General features: G+C 43.5%; 1 protein-coding gene across 1 annotated transcript in view; it reads left to right on the top strand.

Annotated features, from left to right (window-relative positions):
• LOC132882654 (MAM domain-containing glycosylphosphatidylinositol anchor protein 2-like) overlaps positions 1 to 19,990 on the top strand; it is a 555,131-nt gene that overhangs the window by 490,923 nt on the left and 44,218 nt on the right. The gene's annotated exons all lie outside the window — the stretch shown is intronic.

The following is a 19,990-nucleotide window of genomic DNA, read 5'->3' as shown; positions in this document are numbered from 1 at the left end:
TGACTATAATATTAACAGTTTTAACAGGTATAACCCTCAACTGTCCTCATGGGGCCATCCTTCACAGGAGTGGGGCGATAAAACTCCGACCAGACACAGGGCACCAGGATGGATCAAGCAGGTCCGAGGGGCAGAAGAGGCCAGCATCTCAATCCCAGGATCAACATGTAACTCAGAGGGACAGATTGGGGGGGGGGGGGGGGGGGGGGGGAAGAGAAAGAAAACATGTTGTTAGGTATGCCCTAAAAATGACAAGTATTAAATCTGTGTGGTAGGCTCGCAGAGACGAGAGTCTTTACATCAGGCATGACACACAATGGCATGTTAATATGGTAAAAAAAATATATCATGACCTGCTCTGGCTGGATGCTTGATTGGGTGATGGGAGCACACTCCTCAGCAATGATGAGATGCAGATGGGACCCTTAGGCCTGGCCAAGACAATTCAGTTACATTTCACCGGGTCTGGGACATGCGACAGAATGTCTGACGGCCGATTCCCTGCAGGCTACGATAGCCAGTCGAGGTCCCCACCGTCTCCACCAAAAGATTTCCTGTTGACTCCATGTAACTCAGAGGGACAGATTTGGAGTGGGGGGGGGAGAGAAAGAAAACACAGGTGGTTAGGTATGCCCAATGTCACCTGAATAAGTAGGAACAGTATACATATTGCACCGAGTACAAGCAGGGACTCCGGCAACTAACTATGACAGCATAACTAAAAGGAGAGAGCCAGAAGGTAACACAGGCATGAGGGAGCCCCGGGACATAAAGCAGCCAGCCACTGCACCGTCAACAAACTCGAGTGAGCAAGCGAGTGGGGACTGACAGCATCCATACATCCCAGTTTACCAAAACACTCTATGTCTGAGGACCCTCCAGATCTACTCCTTTACCTCAAACACCATTAACAAAAGGCTTGACTAAACAGATATGTTTTTAGCCTAGACTTAAATGCTGAGACTGTGTCTGATTCCCGAACATTACTTGGAAGGCTGTTCCATAACAGTGGGGCTTTGTAAGAAAAGGCTCTGCCCCCTGATGTAGCCTTCACTATACGAGGTACCAGCAGATAGCCTGCACCTTTTGATCTCAGTAGGCGTGGCAGGTCATAGAGGAGCAGAAGTTCACTCAGGTACTGTGGTGCGAGACCATTCAGTGCTTTAAAGGTCAATAGTAGTATTTTATAATCAATACGAAATTTGATTGGGAGCCAATGCAGTGTGGATAAGACAGGCGTGATGTGGTCATATTTTCTAGTTCTAGTAAGGACTCTTGCTGCGGCATTTTGAACTAACTGGAGCTTGTTTATGCACTTATTGGAACATCCAGACAGTAAGGCATTACAATAATCCAACCTGGAGGTAACGAAAGCATGGACTAGTTTTTCTGCATCATGCAATGACATTAAATTTCTTATCTTTGCAATATTTCTGAGATGAAAGAAAGCTATCCGGGTGATGTTATCAGTGTGAGTTTCGAATGAAAGACTGGGGTCAATAATCACTCCGAGGTCTTTTACTGCTGCACGTGAAGAAACAGAAAGGCCATCCAGAGTCACTGTGTAATCAGAAAACTTACTTCTAGCTGTATGTGATCCTAGCACAAGTACTTCAGTCTTGTCAGAGTTAAGCAGAAGGAAATTTATAAGCATCCAGTGTCTAATGTCCTTAACACATTCCTCAATTTTATTAAGCTGGTGTCTCTCATCAGGTTTTGCAGAGACATACAACTGTGTGTCATCAGCATAACAGTGGAAACTAATACAATGTTTACGAATAATATCGCCCAGAGGTAACATATATAGAGAAAAAAGCAGTGGACCCAAGACAGAACCTTGTGGAACACCAAACTTTACCTCGGTACGTCTAGAAATATCACCATTTATATCAACATACTGATAACGATCCGTTAGATAAGACCTGAGCCAGGAGAGGGCCATTCCCTTAACTCCCACAACATTTTCTAGTCTATCCAGAAGAATGGAATGATCAATGGTATCAAATGCTGCACTAAGGTCAAGCAACACAAGTAGCGAGACACAGCCCTGATCAGACGCCAACAGTAGGTCGTTTACTACTTTAACCAGTGCTGTCTCTGTGCTATGATGAGGTCTAAATCCTGACTGATACATTTCATGGATGTTATTCCTATGTAAATATGAGCATAACTGCTGTGCCACAGCTTTTTCAAGGATCTTGGAGATAAAGGGGAGGTTTGATATTGGCCGATAATTGGACAGCTGACAGGGATCAAGGTCAGGTTTTTTAATCAGGGGTTTGATAACTGCTAGTTTAAAGGATTTGGGTACATAGCCAATCATAAGAGAAGAATTTATTATTTTTAGAAGCGGTTCAATTACTCCAGGCATTATCTGTTTGAATAGATGTGTCGGTAAGGAATCTAGTACGCAAGTTGAGGCTTTTGATGTAGAGATTAATGAAAGTAATTCAGTTTCTTTTAGGGGAGTAAAACATTCTAACTGATGATCTGATACAGTTATATTGTTAACTACAAGGTCACTTTCATTGTCTAACCTTAAATTAGTAGTTTGAATTTTTTGTCGGATATTCTCAATTTTGTCATTAAAAAAATTCATGAAGTCGTTGCTACTACATACTGCAGGTGTGCATCTGTCTATAGTGGACTTATTCCTGGTTAATTTTGCTACAGTATTAAATAGGAATCTAGGATTATTTTTGTTATCTTCTATTAGGGAGGAGAGATATGTTGATCTCGCAGCACTAAGAGCTTTTCTATACTTCAGGAAGCTCTCCTTCCACGCCAATTTGAACACTACCAATTTTGTTTGACGCCATTTACGTTCCAATTTTCGAGTGGTCTGTTTTAAAGTGCGAGTGTCATCATTATACCAGGGTGCTAATTTTTTGTCTCTGACCATTTTCCTTTTTAGAGGAGCTACATTATCTAAAGTATGGCGGAATGTTGACTCTAAGCATTCAGTTGCCTGATCGAGTTCTGCAGGGGCTGACAGTGACCCAATCAAAGTTGACAGCTCTGGGAGATCATTTATAAAGCTCTGTGCAGTAGTTGACGTGAAAGTACGTTTAATACAGTAGCGTGGTGAGGTGCATATATTATTACTCAGACATATTTTGAATGAGATGAGACAATGATCTGAGATAACTTCAGACTGTGGAAGTATGACTATATTGTCTACGTTTAATCTGAATGTTAGTATTAGATCAAGGGTGTGACCACCATTATGGGTCGGTCCTATGACATTCTGCTTAATCCCGACTGAATCTAAGATGGACACAAATGCTGTTTTTAAAGGGTCTTCTGGGTTATCAAAGTGAATATTAAAATCTCCGACAACTAAAGCTTTGTCTAAGGAAATAACCAAATCTGAGATAAAATCTGCAAATTCAGAAAGAAACTCAGAATATGGCCCCGGGGGCCTGTAAATAATAAGCAATGGAATTAACTGGGTAGACTTATTTTTCGAGGCTACATACATTATATGAGTATGAAGAACTTCAAATGTATTAAATTTATAACCAGGTTTGTGTGTTACACCTAGATAATCGTTATAAATAACCGCGACGCCTCCTCCTCTGCCAGTTAGACGAGGCTGGTGTATATAACTGTATCCAGGAGGACTCGCTTCATTTAATGCTATATATTCATTTGGCTTAATCCATGTTTCTGTTAAACACAGTACATTAAACTCCTGATCAGTAATGAGTTCATTAACCATTAGCGCTTTAGATGTAAGAGATCTAATATTTAATAGCCCCACCTTTAGATCAAAGGTGCTGGCAGCAGCTGTACAGTCAGTCTGATCTAATTTTATATTGATTAGGTTACTGGAACAAACTCTCTGAAAATTTCTACCTTTTTGTTGAGCTCGGGGAACAGACACAGTCTCGATGTAGTGGACCCTGAGTGACGACTCTGTGCAGCTAGCAGACAGTCGGTTTAGCCTGTTCGTCTGCTCCCTGGCCTTGGCTCTGGATTGTCAGAAATTAACTAGGCCTGTTCTGAGACTATGACCTATGCTGCAGGAAATGAGAGCAGCACCTTCCCGAGTGGGATGGATACCGTCCCGCCCTAACAGGCCAGCAGTGCCCTCAAAATTAGCCCAATTATCTATAAAGCCCACACTGTTTTCAGAGCACCACCTGGACAGCCAGCAGTTCAGCGACCATAACCTGCTGTAAGCTACATCGCCACGCCGCATTGGGATGGGGCCAGAGCATACTACAGCATCGGACATCGCCTTCGCTAATTTAAACACCTCTACAAAGTTACTCTTAGTAACCTCAGACTGACGAAGGCGTATATCATTAGCTCCTGCATGGATAACTATCTTTGAGAACCTGTGCTTGCCTAGGACCCTAAGATTACCTGCTATGTCCGGCGCCCTGGCTAAAGCTGCTGGTGCCCCTAAAGGCTGAGCTAATTTCACGTGCCGTATGATAGAGTCCCCTATAACCAGAGCTCTTTCAGGTTTCTCAGTGGGTGCATCACTAAGGAGAGCAAACCTGTTCGACACGTGACGCGGAGAGGAGTGGTGCTCCCGTGGGCGAGCCTCTGCGGTAGCTTTGGCTCTACGCTTATGCCGCCGAGCCGTCACCCATTCACCCCGCTGTAAGGGCTCTAATGCCGGAGTTGGGGGATTGCTAACTCCACCTAGGGCGTCCAGACTTTCCCTAACAGAAACTACACTGTTCTCACGCTCACTAACCTGCTCTAAAGCCTGGACACGCGCTTCTAGCACTGAAATCTTCTCCGTCAGAGAGCTAACTAATCTGCACTTATCACAAGTAAAGCTAATAGAGCTATCGCTAGTGACGGAGGAAGAATGACTAAACATCCTGCACTCAGCACACTGAACAGGCTGAAGGTGTGCCATGATGAAAAGATTCACGTACCTTAAATGAAGATCTGTTGATATTAAAGCAGATCAGATGGCCTCCGCTTGTGGACTTTACACAGGAGGAGAGAAAAAGAAAGCTTCCGGTCTCCGCGTTCTTCCGAAAAAAGAAAGAGAAAAAACCGGGAAAAAAAAAACAGAAAAAGGAAAGCGAAAGTGAAGAGTACAAAAATGAAAACGACAGTATAATAAAAATGAAGACGATACTGGAAATTTATTTATAGAAAAAAAGTTAAAAAAGGATTAGTAATTAACGCCGGCACTCGCGGGAAAAAGGACTGGGCGCGAACAACTCAGGAAACAGGAAGTGCGTAAACAGCGTAAATCAAGGCTGTTCAAGGAAATACAATTCTTCCATGATATTATTGAGAGAGCTTTTGAATCTCACCTGAGATAAAATGATTACTGCAAACACGAGCTGTTTTGGTTTTAGCCTCTGTTAGATCAGCCCTGCCGATGTTGTTCAGCCGTGCTCGTCTCGTCTCTGTACTAAGCCTCAGATGCCCCTTTTCCACCAAAGCAGTTCCAGGGCTGGTTCGGGGCCAGTGCTTAGTTTGGAACCGGGTTTTCTGTTTCCACTGACAAAGAACTGGCTCTGGGGCCAGAAAAAATGGTTCCAGGCTAGCACCAACTCTCTGCTGGGCCAGAGGAAAGAACCGCTTACGTCAGCGGGGGGGCGGAGTTGTTAAGACCAACACCAATAACAAGACCGCAAAAGATCGCCATTTTTAAGTGACGAGAAGCAGCAGCTGTACAAACGCGAAGTCATCCATTATTATTATTATTGTTGTTGCTGCTGCTGCTTCTTCCGTGTTGTTTTTGTTTCGATATTCGCGCCAAGGTTTAAGCAAACGTAGCGACGTAACTGACGTATACAGCGACATAATGACGTGGCACCGCGAGCTATGGAAAAGCAAACTGGTTCTCAGCTGGCTTGCAAGTTGAACGAGTTGTGAACCAGCACCAGCACTGGCCCCGAACCAGCCCTGGAACTGATTTGGTGGAAAAGGGGTAAGAGTTTCCTCGCCCTCTTTCTGAATCACAGACGGAATTCTAAAAAAATCACGAGTACTGTTGTGACTGCAAGCATATACAGCACAAAGATATGGCATAGCTAAAAGAACGCTTAAAGCAGTGGAAAAACAAAAAGAGTTGCACACGCGTGACTATGTTTTGTATGGAATGTCGCTTGACCCTGCATTTGTATATCCACCAGCATGGCCAACATCTGGGTTTCGATTTTGCTTTGATGTCACTTGCAAATCAAGGATACACCTCCCTTCAGTGGTCTTTCAGAAGCCCCGCCCACCTAATTCATGGACACGAACAACTGGCCTAGCGGACCAAAAGAGAAATATGGTGGAATCCAGTGAATGTCTCTCTCATAGCTGAAGCAACCCAACATCATAATATAAAATGTCAGTGAGAGTCAGTTGTTTTGATTGTTTTTACAAAACTACAGAAACTACAGTGAATGAAGAGAGGATCATAGGTTTACAGTTAAACTACCAATGAAAGTAGCGTTATTTACGAGAGCATTTCGAATTATGTATCAATCCAGATAACTCCCCTGTGCTAGCAAAATTGTGTTTTTAGTTTTAGGTAGGTATAAAACCCTTCACAAATGTAGTAGTCTGCTGGAATTGGATGTAGAACGGCTTATTGTCCAGGGAGCAGCCACTGGAAAGTAGGATAGATGAGAGAGCTGGCTGGCTATTGTTTGTTTTTTACTGCTTCCGAACACACCCACCCCTTATGATGCTCCGTCTCCCAGCTACTTTTCTTTCTTTTTCTGTGACGTTTATTGGCTGTTGGCAAAGAACAAATTGGTATTACTATCACCAACTAGTATGGAGTGGGGATCAACGTCCCTCTCATTCCTACCATCCCACTTCCCCTTTCCTCTTCCTCCTGTCTTGTGCACAAGCGTGAACACCCCGCCCCCTGTTGGTGATTGGCTGGAATAATGTTGTGTGGCTAAGTCAGATCCATTTTCTCATCTCATCTCATTATGTCTAGCCGCTTTATCCTGTTCTACAGGGTCGCAGGCAAGCCGGAGCCTATCCCAGCTGACTACGGGCGAAAGGCGGGGTACACCCTGGACAAGTCGCCAGGTCATCACAGGGCTGACACATAGACACAGACAACCATTCACACTCACATTCACACCTACGCTCAATTTAGAGTCACCAGTTAACCTAACCTGCATGTCTTTGGACTGTGGGGGAAACCGGAGCACCCGGAGGAAACCCACGCGGACACGGGGAGAACATGCAAACTCCGCACAGAAAGGCCCTCGCCGGCCACGGGGCTCGAAGCCGGACCTTCTTGCTGTGAGGCGACAGCGCTAACCACTACACCACTGTGCTGCCCTCCAGTTTCTTTGTTTCCCTTTTAAAGAGCCCAAGCTGTTCAGCGTGCACACAGAATGGATAAATAGCGGATCATGACGACATATTTGCTGAATTTGACAAAGTGTACTGGATTAAAATCAATCACTGCAGCTTTAATAACTGTGTAGTATATTTTTTCAAAAGTATATTGTGGCTGGGGAAAAAAATCAGTCATATTTTCTGAAATTTATGAATATTTTAATCACCTATAATTTATTTCTACGTATGTTGATCCCATTTTATCAAATCTTGAATGAAAAAAGAATAAAGTTCCAGAGTACACATCTTAATCGGAAAATAGCCTCTAAAATACCCTACTTGTACTTTCAAGTTGAATAATTTCAAACTGAAATGTACTGCTTTTTTTTATATATTTAAATTCATGAACATTTAATTTGTAGACTATGTGGTGAAATAAGTAGAAATAATTTAAAATGAGTCAATATTACCGGAAAAAAATAATAATTTTCCCATTTTAATGTGTGCTAATAAATTATTTCTGAAACAGAGGGAAAAAAAAATAATTGACACAACATATTCAGACACTATGATTAAATAATTACATAATATTGCTTCTAGAATATTTAAAAAAATTATGTTCCACTGCCTAATAGCTCTTTCTTTTGTTTTCATTGTGGACAATGCTGTGTTTATTTTCACTTCCTGTTCAATTCAGATCACTGCTATCAAGAGTAACTGGCTTTCACCACAACCTTGTCTCTTTTTAATGAAATTCTGGGATGGGACACACACACGGCTAGGCCACGGGTCACATTCACATGCTTTGGCATAATAAAAACAGTTTTCTCCACAGGGTTAGGGCTCTTCTGGGCTTCGTGATGAACCATCGCCTGCCATGTCTGATTAGAAGAATTGATCTTGTAGTGATGTAGTATTTTTATGTCCTCTAGCTGGAGACAGGCTTCATGCTGCGTCTCTTCCTTGTCACAAGGCCTTGAACATTATTCTGTCATGACAAGCCTTGTTGTTTCCGCATCATGGTTTTTGGGAGACCATGGGGACAGTTGAGTAAATCTCAACAAGTAAATCCTGAGACAGTTGGTACTTACAGTGGTGCTTGAAAGTTTGTGAACCCTTTAGAATTTTCTATATTTCTGCATAAATATGACCTAAAACCTCATCAGATTTTCACACAAGTCCTAAAAGTAGATAAAGAGAACCCAGTTAAACAAATGAGACAAAAATATTACACTTGGTCATTTATTTATTGAGGAAAATCATCCAGTATTACATATCTGTGAGTGGCAAAAGTATGTGAACCTTTGCTTTCAGTATCTGGTGTGACCCCCTTGTGCAGCAATAACTGCAACTAAATGTTTGCGGTAACTGTTGATCAGTCCTGCACACCGGCTTGGAGGAATTTTAGCCCGTTCCTCCGTACAGAACAGCTTCAACTCTGGGATGTTGGTGGGTTTCCTCACATGAACTGCTCGCTTCAGGTCCTTCCACAACATTTCGATTGGATTAAGGTCAGGACTTTGACTTGGCCATTCCAAAACATTAACTTTATTCTTCTTTAATCATTCTTTGGTATGATTAGGGCCATTGTCTTGCTACATGACCCACCTTCTCTTGAGATTCAGTTCATGGACAGATGTCCTGACCTTTTCCTTTAGAATTCACTGGTATAATTCAGAATTCATTGTTCCATCAATGATGGCAAGCAGTCCTGGCCCAGATGCAGCAAAACAGGCCCAAACCATGATACTACCACCACCATGTTTCACAGATGGGATAAGGTTCTTATGCTGGAATGCAGTGTTTTCCTTTCTCCAAACATAACGCTTCTCATTTAAACCAAAAAGTTCTATTTTGGTCTCATCCATCTACAAAACATTTTTGCAATAGCCTTCTGGCTTGTCCACATGATCTTTAGCAAACTGCAGACGAGCAGCAATGTTCTTTTTGGAGAGCAGTGGCTTTCTCCTTGCAACCCTTCCATGCACACCATTGTTGTTCAGTGTTCTCCAGATGGTGGACTCATGAACATTTAACATTAGCCAATGTGAGAGAGGCCTTCAGTTGCTTAGAAGTTACCCTGGGGTCCTTTGTGACCTCACTGACTATTACACGCCTTGCTCTTGGAGTGATCTTTGTTGGTCAACCACTCCTGGGGAGGGTAACAATGGTCTTGAATTTCCTCCATTTGTACACAATCTGTCTGACTGTGGATTGGTGGAGTCCAAACTCTTTAGAGATGATCTTGTAAACTTTTCCAGTCTGATGAGCATTAACAACAATTTTTCTGAGGTCCTCAGAAATCTCCTTTGTTTGTGCCACAATACACTTCCATAAACATGTGTTGTGAAGATCAGACTTTGATAGATCCCTGTTCTTTAAATAAAACAGGGTGCCCACTCACACCTGATTGTCATCCCATTGATTGAAAACACCTGACTCTAATTTCACCTTCAAATTAACTGCTAATCCTAGAGGTTCACATACTTTTGCCACTCACAGATATGTAATATTGGATGATTTTCCTCAATAAATAAATGACCAAGTATAATATTTTTGTCTCATTTGTTTAACTGGGTTCTCTTTATCTACTTTTAGGACTTGTGTGAAAATCTGATTATGTAAAAACCTTTCTCTGGGTGTCAAACAACAGGAAGAACAGAAAATGGCAAAGTAGCCTCACCTGCAAATCATTGCAAGTAATCTGGTGGCCACTGAGGATTCTCAAAAGTACAGTACTCTAATCCTAAAGGGAGATCAGAACTCTTTTGCTTAACACATACCAGAACATACAAGAATACCTGTAATGTGCAATTTTTCCGAGCCTCTCAATAAGGCAATTTTTCTATACTTTTTCACGGTAGATAATGCAAATAGCCCTCTGTATTTAATCCTTCGTTTGTCTAATTTTTATTTCAGTTTAATTTGTTATCTGTTTGACATTTTTTTTTCTTGCTACTGTAACACGTGAATTTCCCCGATGTGGGATGAATAAAGTGAATCTAATCTAAGAAGTATATGTATCGGTAGTAGCAGATCTGTTTATCTGTAAACTACTTGCTCATAAATTTGAGAAATGTTTCCCTGACTTTATTTTTTAAGTTTTCATTACTCACACACGCTGCTATAATTTATTTCATATTATTACTCAAACAGGATACATTTTCAATGAAATAAAAACATGCATTCTATTCCCCTCTCACGGGTTTCTTTCATTTGGTTTGACAGCATGCAATATTGTTAGCATATCGCTTATCCTACGTGTATTATGTCACTCTACCCAATGGAGAATCAGCATTGAATATGGTTTATGATATTGCATGGTTGTCAAGACAACATGACGTCACATGTCGGAGCTGATCCAAATATCTAATGAGAGAGTTTTCTGCTGTGCGTGCACAGAAGCATTTATTTGTTCACCAGGAAGGAGAAAAACGCATTGAACACCCGAAAGGCGACCAAAGCTTCTTTTGATATTCCTCAGCATATTTACAAGAGACAAACATACCAACGGACACTGAAAAACTGGAAAAGAGTGTGAATAATAATAATAATAATAATAATAATAATAATAATAATAATGGCTTTTTTCATGGTATGTCAGATATATTCCATTGAGCTACTCATCTTTGACTTGATCAATATCATGCTAGCTGAATGGAATATGTCTGATATCACACTCAAAGCCAGACAATATTATTTGATGAATAAACTCAAAGCATTTTCCATTTACAGTGGCAGAAAGTTAAGGTGGCCCACAATGCACATGAAATAGGAAGATGGGGTGGGGCTTCCAGGTGGAGTTGGTTAATATTGGAAAGTAAAAAAAACAAACAAAAAAAAACTGTGTAAATCAATCCAGATTCATATTGGTCTGTCTCGGGGAAAGAAGACGGCTCTTTTGGTGTATTTTTGAGTGATAACTGGCACTAGAATTCTCAGATGTTGAATTGCAGAGCTCCTTTCCAAAATATGTAAAGGTTAGCAGGTCTTTTCAGACAAAAAACAAAACAAAAAAACCCTGAATATATTATACATACAGGACACTTTTTCCATGGAATAAAAACATGTATTCTATTCCCTTCTAGAAGGTTTATTGATAGCATGCAATATTGTTCGCATTTCGCTTATCCTCCATGTATAAGGTCACGCTACCCAATGGAGAACGAGCGTGCAATATTCTTACAATATTACATGTTGTCAAGACAACATGATGTCACACATCAGAGACGTAAAACTTCCGCATTAGTGAGCGACAGTGACAATTTGTAAACAAACATGGCCGTCAGGTTTGCTTCGTTAAAAACGGAAGATTTTGAGAGAATTTTGTTTGCCAGGTCGCTCCATTGTGTGCAGTTGTCAATGTTGATTTTAAAAGTAACTAAGTAAATTACACAGGGAAAATAAAAATAATAATAATAATAATAATAATAATAATATTCGACTTGTCTGCGCTAGCATTGGCCTTTGCTAACACTACACCGGTTGGAAGGTAACTGGAGTGCCATGGTAACAGCACCAAGTCGCAGGTAAGCTCACGTTGGTCTTCTAGAATGCTGATATGAAGAGAGTGTGTATGCATAATAATAATAATATTGGCTAGCTTTTTTGTGGTATATCAGATATATTCCATTCAGCTACTCATCTTTGATTCATTCAGTATCATGCTAGCTGAATGGAATATATCTGAGAGACCACTCAAAGCCAGCCAATATTATTTAAATATAATGTAATATAATAGATAAGCATCACTGAATATTACAGCAATATAGTATAATCTACTCTAGGGAAGATAAACTAGTTATATTGCACAAACCTTGTGCCAGCATAAAACACCTCACTTGATTGAAATAACGATGAACACACAGACAGTGTCACACTGCTCAACATCACCTGGGGGAGTGGCAGCTCTCAGACTGATAAAACAAGCTTCTCATTTATTGAAAGAACAATTTGCATTAACAAATTGAATACAGAAATAATTATTGGTTTGAGGTTACAGTTCACAAAAATTACACCTGAAGTAATTAAAATCTACACCCAGGCATACTTCACCAACACCAGAACAGTGTAAACTGGGAGGAGTGTTCTGTTGTTTCTACACAACAGCACCCTTCACAGGTCTTTGTGCATTACAGCTCCAGTCTTTTAATCTACTTAAAACCCTGAACTTGTTTACATTTGTGTTTTGTGCCGAGTGTATTGTTGGTCCATTTGGTAGAAGCCATTAGGTAGGTCAGGAATACATTTGATGATAAATGGATTCAGGCCCTGGCTACATGAAATTTATCATCATAGACTGATACAGTGTCTTGCAAAATTATTCATCCCCCTTGGTGTTTGTCCTGTTTTGTTGCATTACAAACTGGAATTAAAATGGATTTTTGGAGGGTTAGCACCATTTGATTTACACAACGTGCCTACAGCTTTAAAGGTGAAAATTGTTTTATTGTGACACAAACAATAATTAAGATTAAAAAAAAACAAATCTGGAGTGTGCATAGGTATTCACCCCCTCCCCCCCCCCCAAAAAAAAAAAAATCAATACTTTGTAGAGCCACCTTTTGCTGAAATTACAGCTACAGGTCTCTTCGCCTATGGCTCTATGAGCTTAGCACATCTAGCCACTAGGATTTTTGCCCATTCCTCAAGACAAATCTGCTCCAACTCTGTCAGAAATGGCGAGCTGAGGTGAAGTGAGGACCCAAGAGCAGACTCAAGACAGGCAGTGTACAAAGAAAAACTTCTTTAATGAAGTACAGGGCAGAGGTACAGTAGGGCTCAGGCAAAAATCCATGGTCAAAGAATGGGCCAGGAGGTCAAAAACACAGAGGAGCAGGTAGGCACAGTCAGGGACGAAAACAGGACAAAAACTGAAGAACACAGTGACAAGGGAAATCCAGGCAGGGGAAGCAAAAACAATCCAAAAGAACAGGCAGGTAAAGCAGGGGCAAAAAACTAGACAGGAAACAGACAAAAAACAAGGAATAATTCAGGCAGGGGGAATCAATAAGACACAATACCAAAGGGTTTTGGCGAGGTGAGGAAAGTCTACTAGAGACAGTCTGGCAACTGGAGTAGCTCCAAACAGTTCTTAAGAAGGCCCTGGCTGATGGGAGAGGAGTGGTAGCAGGTGTGGGAGTGCCGCTTCAGTGGAAATGCCCTTCAGCAGGGCAGGACTGAATTCCTGTCCTGGATCCGGCCTGGAGCCAGCATGGAAGTCCCAGAAACTCAGGTATGGATGGACTGGACCAGACTGTGACAGTAACCCCCCAACAGGCGCCTCCAGGTGCCTTAGGAAGTGCCTCAGGGTGTTGTTCATGGAAGTCCGTGATGAGGGTGGGATCCATGATGAACCTGGCAGGAACCCAGCTCCTCTCCTCAGGACCATACCCCTCCCAATCAACCAGGTACTGGAGTCCTCTGCCTCGGTGTCGTACCTTCAGCAACCTCCTGACTGTGAAGACCTATGAACCTGGGAGGAGGAAGAGGGGGTTTGTAGGGTGGGGACAGGGAACTGGAGACAAGGGGTTTGACTTGGGAGACATGGAAAGTTGGGTGAATACAGCGCATGGTTACGGGCAGAGACAGTCTTACAGAGCAGGGATTAATTACCTTGAAGATGGAGAATGGTCCTATGAACCTGGGAGCAAATTTGCAGGAGACCATCTTGAGGGGCAGGTGGCGAGTGGAGAGCATTACTCACTGCCCCACCCGATAGATGGGAGCTGCCGAGCGGTGTTTGTCAGCTTGGTCTTTAAACATCTTGACGGAACGTAGGAGCTTTTTCCTGGTCAATGCCCATGTTCTCCTGCAGCGGCGCACAAACACTTGGGCAGAGGGCACCGCAACAACTTCTTCTTGGACGGGGAAGAGTGGTGGCTGGTAACCCAGAGAGCACTGGAAGGGGGAAAGACCTGTAGCAGAGGTGGGTAAGGAGTTGTGAGCGTACTCTATCCAAGGAAGGGTCTTGCTCCAGGAGGCAGCATCCTTGGACACCATGCACCTGAGAGCCACTTCCAACTCCTGGTTGGCCCGTTCTGTCTGTCCATTGGTCTGAGGGTGAAAACCTGAAGACAGACTGCGAGAAGGACCAATGAGTTTACAGAAGGCCTTCCAGAATTGAACAGAGAACTGGGGTCCATGGTCTGATACAATGTCTGAGGGGAGTCTGTGTAGATGGAAAACATGGAGTATCAGCAATTCGGCGGTCTCCTTGGTGGTAGGAAGCTTGGGCAGAGGGATAAAGTGAACAGCTTTAGAAAAACGGTCAACAACAGTGAGGATACAAGTATTGCCACCTGAATTAGGGAGTCCTGTGACGAAATCCAGGGCTATGTGTGACCAGGGCTGGTGGGGAACAGGAAGGGGTCTCAGCAGGCTGGCAGGGGGTCTGTTGCCAGTCTTTTTCCTGGCGCAGATGTCGCAAGCTGCCACAAACCTCTGAATGTCCTCCTTGATGGATGGCCACCAGAAGCGTTGTTGGATGAGTGCCAGAGTCTGGGCTACTCCTGGGTGGCACATCATTCTGGAACCATGACCCCACTGCAACACCTGTGCCCGCACAGAAACAGGAACAAAAAGATGGTTTGGAGGTGCATCACTGGGCCCTGGGTCCTGCTCAAGGGCCTTCTGGACCAGGGTTTCCACCTCTAACAGAGCGGCCCCCACCAGGCACCGTGGAGGAAGGATGGTCTCAGGGGAGGTCGAGTCCTCCTGGAGGGGAGAAAACATTCTGGACACAAGGCATTGGGCTAACCGTTCTTTGAGCCTGGGTGGAAGGAAAGTGTGAACTTGAAGTGAGAAAAGATGAGACGATCAGGCCTGATGAGAATTGAGGCACTTGGCAGTCCTGAGGTATTCGAGGTTCTTGTGATCTGTCCATACGATGAAGGGAAGGTCTGACCCGTCCAACCAATGTCTCCATTCTTCCAAGGCCAGTTTAATGGCCAACAGTTCCCTATTGCCAATGTCGTAGTTTCTTTCAGAGGGGGAAAGCCGATGAGAGAAGGAGCAAGGATGAAGCTTGTTGTCACTAGCCGATCTTTGGGACAATATGGCCCCAACCTCTGACTCTGAAGCATTGACCTCAACCACAAACTGCCGGGACAGATCCGGAATGGTGATTATAGGTGCTGACATGAACCTTCGTTTGAGCTCGGAGAACGCCTTCTTGGCCCCTTCCCCCAGCTGAAAGGGACCTTGGTGGAAGTTAGAGCCATGAGGGGCCCAGTACTGGGCCCTGTACTAAATTCCTGATGAATCACCTGTAGAAATTTGCAAACCCAAGAAACTGCTTGAGTTCTCGGCGAGAGGATGGGGTGGGCCAGTCAGCAACTGCCTTGAGTTTCAGGGGATCCATCTGAATCAGTGCAGGGGAGATAATGAAACCCAGAAAGGAAACAGAACTTCTATGGAACTCACATTTCTCGGCCTTAACAAAGAGTTTATTTTCCAGGAGTCGTTGAAGGACCTGCCTGACATGGATGCGGTGTTCATCAAGGGAGCGGGAAAAAAATCAATATATCATCCAGATAAACAAAAACAAAAAGGTTAAGGTAGTCCCTCAGGACATCATTAACGAAGGCTGGGAAAACCATGGGAGCATAAGTCAGGCCAAACGGAACCACGAGGTATTCGTAGTGGCCCATGGGGGTGTTGAACGTCATCTTCCATTCGTCCCCTTCCCTGATCCTCACGAGGTGGTAAGCATTACGCAGGTCTAGTTTGGTGAAAATCTGGGCTCCCTGGAGTAACTCAAATGCCGTAGACATGAGAGGTAGGGGGTAATGGTTCTTGATGGTGATGTCATTTAGCCCTCGGTAATCAATGCAAGGGCACAAGGATTTGTCCTTCTCCACAAAAAAGAATTCTGCCCCTGCAGGAGGAGAGGAGGGCTGAATAATTCCAGCTGCTAAGGACTCGGTGATGTGTTTATCCATGGCTTGCATTTCAGAAGGAGAGAGAGAGAGTAAAGTCACCCCTTAGGTGGTGCAGTCCCAGGGAGAAGGTCAATTCCACAGTCATAGGGCCTATGGGGAGGAAAGGAAACAGCTTGAGACTTGCTGAACACAGGTTTTAAGTCATTACAGGGAGTGCAGAATTATTAGGCAAATGAGTATGTTGACCACATTACCCTCTCTATGCATGTTGGCCTACTCCAAGCTGCATAGGCTTGAAAGCCTCCTACCAATTAAGCATACCAGGTGATGTGCATCTCTGTAATGAAAAGGGGTGTGGTCTAATGACATCAACACCCTATATCAGGTGTGCAAAATTATTAGGCAACTTCCTTTCCTTTGGCAAAATGGGTCAGAAGAGGGATTTGACGGACTCAGAAAAGTCAAAAATAGTGACATATATTGCAAAGGGATGGAGCACTCTTAAAATTGCCCAGCTTTTGAAGCGTGACCATCGAACAATCAAGCGCTTCATTCAAAATAGTCAACAGGGTCGCAAAAAGCGCGTTGAAAAAAAAAGGCGCAAACTAACTGCCCGTGAACTGAGGAAAGTCAAGCGTGAAGCTGCCAAGATGCCACTCGCCACCAGTTTTGCCATATTTCAGAGCTGCAACATCACTGGAGTGTCAAAAAGCACAAGGTGTGCAATACTCAGGGACACGGCCAAGGTAACAAAGGCTGAAAAACGACCACCACTGAACAAGACACACAAGATGAAACGTCAAGACTGGGCCAAGAAGTATCACAAGACTGATTTTTCTAAGGTCTTATGGACAGATGAAATGAGAGTGGGTCTTGATGGGCCAGATGCATGGGCTCGTGGCTGGATCAGCAAAGGGCAGAGAGCTCCAGTCCGACTCAGACGCCAGCAAGGTGGAGGTGGGGTACTGGTATGGGCTGGTATCATCAAAGATGAGCTTGTGGGACCTTTTCGGGTTGAGGATGGCGTCAAGCTCAACTCCCAGTCCTATTGTCAGTTTTTGGAAGACACCTTCTTCAAGCAGTGGTACAGGAAGAAGTCAGCATCCTTCAAGAAAAACATGATTTTCATGCAGGACAATGCTCCATCACACGCATCCAAGTACTCCACAGCATGGCTGGCCAGAAAGGGTCTAAAGGAAGAAAGATTAATGACGTGGCCTCCTTGTTCACCTGATCTGAACCCCATAGAAAACCTGTGGTCCCTCATCAAATGTGAGATCTACAAGGAGGGGAAACAGTACACATCTCTGAACAGTGTCTGGGAGGCTGTGGTTGCTGCTGCACGCAATGTTGATCGCAAACAGATCAAAACACTGACCGAATCCATGGATGGCAGGCTTTTGAGTGTCCTTGTAAAGAAAGGCAGTTATATTAGTCACTGATTTGTTTTTTTTGTTTGTTTTTGAATGCCAGCAATGCATATTAGTGAATGTTGAGTTGTTATATTGGTTTCCCTGGTGAAAATAAATGAGTGAAATGGGTATATGTTTGTTTTTTGTTAAGTTGCCTAATAATTATGCACAGTTATAGTCACCTGCACACACAGATATCCTCCTAAGATAGCTAAAACTAAGAAAGCCCTACTCCAACTTCCAAAAATACTCAGCTTTGATATTTATGAGTCTTTTGGGTTCATCAAGAACATAGTTGTTTGTCAATAATAAAACTAATCCTCAAAAATACAACTTGCCTAATAATTCTGCACTCCCTGTATACTTGGGAGGCACGTTAGAGAGGTCAGGATATTCACCAATGGTGGGCTAGAGCAGCTCGGCCTGAGGGAGGGTAGATCTCAGGCATGACAATAAACAGAATTCACTCCATCCTAAAATAGTGTTGTTAGTCCAGTTGGCATGGGGGTTATGTAGAGTTAGCCAGGGCAGACCAAGAACTATGGGCACATGGGGATTACTCATGACAAAGAACTGGATGGATTCAGAATGTTTGCCAGAAATTCTTAAGGTGACCGGGGCTGTTTTATGGGTGATAGTGGTCAGACTAGTACCGTTAAGGGTCAGGACAGTGAGGGACGGGTTCAGAGCCAGTAGTGGAATCCCCAGGTGCTTGGCGGTGGTCGAGCAGATCAGGTTTCTGTCAGCCCCTGAATCAATGAGTGCCTGGAGGTCATGGGACTGATTGCCATGTATAATGACCACTTGGAGTAGTAGTTGACCAGTAGGGGGCTGATTCTGGACATTGCCCACCAGGGCCCCTAAACTCGCTGGTGGGCTCTTCCTTTTAGAGGGCAAGATTGGCAGAAGTGCCCCAGCTGTCTGCAATAAAAACATGCCCTCATATCCCGACTGTGCTGTCGTTCCTCAGGTGAGATGCGGGCTTGGTCTACCTGCATTGGCTCAGCAGAAGGAATGGGGGGCTGAGGGGGAGTAAGACTAGTCCAAGTTTTCTCTTTCACCTGCTGTCTGATCCAGGAGTCAATACGACTGGAAAGGTCCATGAGACCGGGGAGATCAGATGGCAGTTCTTGTGAGACCAGCTCATCCTTGATGGAGTCTGACAGCCCGTTCAAAAATGCGTCAAATAAGGCATTCTCATTCCAGCCACAAGATGCCGCCAAAGTGCGAAACTCAATAGCATAGTCAAAAGCGGACTGGGCACCCTGCCGCAGCCCCATGATTTCTCGTGCTGCCTCTCTGCCAGACAGAGAGTGGTCAAAGGTTCGCCTCATCTCCTCTGGGAAATTCTTGAAGCTGGCACAGCATGGTGCATTGGCGTCCCACATAGCTGTTCCCCACTCCCTAGCTTTGCCAGTGAGGAGAGTGATGGTGTAGGCCACTTTGCAGCTCCTTCAGTGTTATCTTTGGTGTCTTTGTTGCATGTCTGATTAATAACGCCCTCCTTGCCCAGTCTGTGAGTTTTGGTGGGTGGCCTTCTCTTGTCAGGTTTGTAGTGGTGCCATATTCTTTCCATTTTGCTGTAATGGATTTAATGGTGCTCCGTGGGCTATTCAAAGTTTGGGATATTTTTTATAACCCAACCCTGATCTATACTTCTCTACAACTTTGTCTCTGACCTGTTTGGAGGCTCCTTGGTTTTCATGTTGCTTGCTTAGTTGTTTTGCAGAGTCAGGGCTCTTCCAGAACAAGTTGATTTATACAGACATCATGTGGCGGATCACGTGACACTTTGATTGCACACAGGTGGATCTTAATCAACTAATTATGTGACTTATGAAGTGAATTGGTTGGACCAGTTCTTATTTAGGGGTTTCATACGAAAGGGGGTGAATACCTATGCACACTCCAGATTTCTGTTTTTTCATCTTAATTATTGTTTGTGTCACAATAAAACAACAATTTACACCTTTAAAGTGGTCGGTATGTTGTGTAAATCAAATGGTGCTAACGCTCCAAAAATCCATTTTAATTCTAGCTTGTAATACGACAAAACAGGACAAACACCAAGGGGGATGAATACTTTTGCAAGACACTGTACCTTACCTTACCTTACCACCTACCTTGGTTAGGTCTATAGCCACTCAGGAGAGCAGCTCTGCCTGCTGTATAGACTGATACAGTATCAGTTTATATCCTGAAGCTATAAGTCTGTAGTTCTAAGTTATATGCTTTGGCAGCTGCTTATGTTGCCTACAGCTAGGACTGTCCCTGTGAATACCTTGTGTGGGTTGGACTAGAGTCTAATACATTCTCCTCCTTGTTGTAGAAGAATATTTGATCATATAGAGCACAAATATACATTACAGGTTGCTGTAATAATGGTATCTCGGGTTCTGCAGTTCTTTCTGACACAAGCCCACT

This window comes from Neoarius graeffei, chromosome 3, assembly GCF_027579695.1.
Source record: "Neoarius graeffei isolate fNeoGra1 chromosome 3, fNeoGra1.pri, whole genome shotgun sequence".
Lineage (NCBI taxonomy): Eukaryota > Metazoa > Chordata > Actinopteri > Siluriformes > Ariidae > Neoarius > Neoarius graeffei.
The sequence above is the reverse complement of the archived record's forward strand: the minus strand, read 5'-3'. Positions and strand labels throughout refer to the sequence as shown.